The 2,683-nt window shown below is 34.7% G+C and overlaps 1 long non-coding RNA gene across 1 annotated transcript; it reads left to right on the top strand.

Annotated features, from left to right (window-relative positions):
• Window positions 1,900–2,514, top strand: LOC107609000. Its single transcript, XR_001613036.2, has 2 exons — window positions 1,900–2,097; window positions 2,190–2,514. It is a non-coding gene; the product is annotated as an uncharacterized LOC107609000 (long non-coding RNA).

The raw sequence follows: 2,683 nt of genomic DNA, 5'->3' as shown, positions 1-2,683 counted from the left end.
GATGAGTTAATTCAAGAGAGACTAGATAGGTGTTTGGCAACTGAGAATTGGTTATAGTTGTATCCTAATCCAATGATTCTTCGCCTATTCAATACTGGCTCATATCACGCCCTGTTGTTCATGGATTTCTCTCCCTATTTGGAGAAATCAAAACACAGGTTTAAGTTCCAAGATAGATGATGTGAACCAGAGGAAGTTGGCGTTTAATTGAGGAGGTTTGGAAGACTAACATAGAAGACTCGACAATGTATGTAGTGGCTCAAAAGATTAAACTTTGCTGCCATAAGTTGGTACAATGGCAATAGTCCAACAATACTAACTCTAAGAGGGCCACTAATCAACTTGTTCCAGAAATAGAAGAGTTAAGACAGAGTGGGATTTAGGGAGGTGTCAAAATGATGGAGCTAGAACAGAAGTTGGAGGAAGCAGTGCTTAATGAAAAAAGATACTGAAAAGAAAATCCAAGATCAAGTGGCTCAAGGAAGGGGATAAAAATATAACTTTCTTCCATAAAAAGTTCAAAGGTAGAACCAGGAGGAACAAGATTTAAAAATTGATTGGCCTTACTGGAAATGCAGCTTCCACGCACCAATGTATAACAACAATTGTCGAGGATTACTTCAGAGAGATTTTTTCCTCTACAGGTCAAACAGTCCCAGGACCTATTTTCCAGGACCTTAAGCCTAAGGTTACAGCTCTCATGAACCGTTCGCTGTAAAGACTAGTATTTATGGAGGAAGTGAAGTGAGCCACCTTCAGTGTCCATCCCCAGAGTGTTTTAGGAGATGATGGTATGACTATCAGATTTTTTCAGAAGTATTGGGACATTATAGAAGAGGATATTTTTAGGGTTGTTTGGAGTTTCTTTGGAGGAAAAAAATTCTTAAGAGTTTCAACCATACACAGATTTGCTTGATCCCAAAGATTATTGATGCTAGTAACATGACTCAAGTATGGCCAATAAGTCTATCTACAATTATGTATAAAATTATTTCTATAGTCCTAGTTTATAGACTGCGAAAATTTATGCATTTAGTGATAAGCCCTAGTCAGAGTGCTTTTATAAAAGAAAGTTTTATCTCTGAAAATGGCTGTTAATTTGGATATGAGCAAAGCCTACGACAAAGTCAAATGGAGATTTTTATGGTTTATTATGGACAAACTAGGTTTTGGGGCAAAATTGATTGACTAGATTCGTGAACTTGTATCAATTGTTTCTTATTTTGTTGTGAAAAGTCAACCCTTTGAGTTCTTCAAGCCAGAAAAGGACATCCGGCAGGGTGACACCTTTTCTCTCTATCTTTTCCTTTTCTGTACAGAAGGTTTTCCTTCTTGCTACACAAAGCAGAACAAAACAGATAGGTCCCGAGAATTCAGATTAATCGACGATGTCCTATTATAAATCACTTGCTATTTGCTGATGACTCTATTCTATTTTGTAAGGTTTTAGAAGAGAATTAAGAAAACATTCTGAAGTTGTTCAATTCATATAAAGGCGTTAGTAATCAACATGTCAATTTGAATAAATCAGCTCTCTTTTTCAGCAACAACACTTCTCCTCAAATTTAGACACATAACAAACAGGTTAAATATCTCTCACATTGGAACTCAGAATAAGTATTTAAGACTTCTTTCTCTTGTCCAAAAATCTAAGAGAGAAATTTTTATTAAAATCAAAGAAAATATTTAATCTAATAATAAATCATCATATATTTATATATATTTAACTTATGTTTTACACTTTTTTTTTTTCTATTAAGATCATTAATCATTAAAATAATCAAAATTTTCATAATGTAATAACAAAATTTTCACAATAGAATAACTAAATTTCTTTCGCAACAAAAAATCAACCACTACTTTATTTTTATACTTTATTTCGATTATAAATATAAATACGAAGTGATTTTATATTTTTGTGTGAGTGATTATATATATCATAATTATTTTAAAATAACTCCACTCTCCCAGGCTCCATTTAACTCTCTAAACCCCACAATTAGCGGTGAAGAACACGAGGAATTCAGAAAGACGAAAAACGATGAGGATCTTTGGAAAGCACGTATTTCCAGGCCAAATCATACTCTTCGCTTCTGGGTCAGTGAGTACTTGATTACTAACTTATCATTATTATTCTCCTTCGAATCTAATTTCAATTCTTGTGTGTGTTGTGATGATCGAATAAGCAGGGTTCTGTTCTTGGCTTCAACAACTTATGATGTTCACAGGTCCATCAAGAACAACCAAACGCCTCCTACACAAGACCAGCTCAAGGCTCTTGAGGACTACCTCAAATCCGTCCGTCGATCCCCTTGACATCCAACGCGCCATATTATGCCACGTGGCCCCTTGACATCCTCAAATGTTTTGGAAATATAGATAGCGACTCTATGTATAATTAGGAGATTTCATTACCGAAATTTTCTATTGTTAAACCGATGAAACTATCGTATGTAATATTTATACTTCAATAATGCATGTATTGGGGTATTATTTTCCTCAATTGTTTGTGTATGTATGTGTTTGGCATCTTAAATTCTTAATAGCGAGCGAATAATGTACGAGGCTAAAAGGAAGGTATTTGTATTATTAATGGTTGGAAAAATATCTATACCGTCCAATGTCCATGGCCATATACATGAGCTGGCCACGGCGGTGCTAAAACATAAATAAATTGGCCCAT

Source organism: Arachis ipaensis, chromosome B07 (assembly GCF_000816755.2).
Source record: "Arachis ipaensis cultivar K30076 chromosome B07, Araip1.1, whole genome shotgun sequence".
In the NCBI taxonomy this organism is placed as follows: Eukaryota; Viridiplantae; Streptophyta; class Magnoliopsida; order Fabales; family Fabaceae; genus Arachis; species Arachis ipaensis.
Note: the sequence above shows the minus strand (reverse complement) of the source record. Positions and strands in the feature narration are given on the sequence as shown.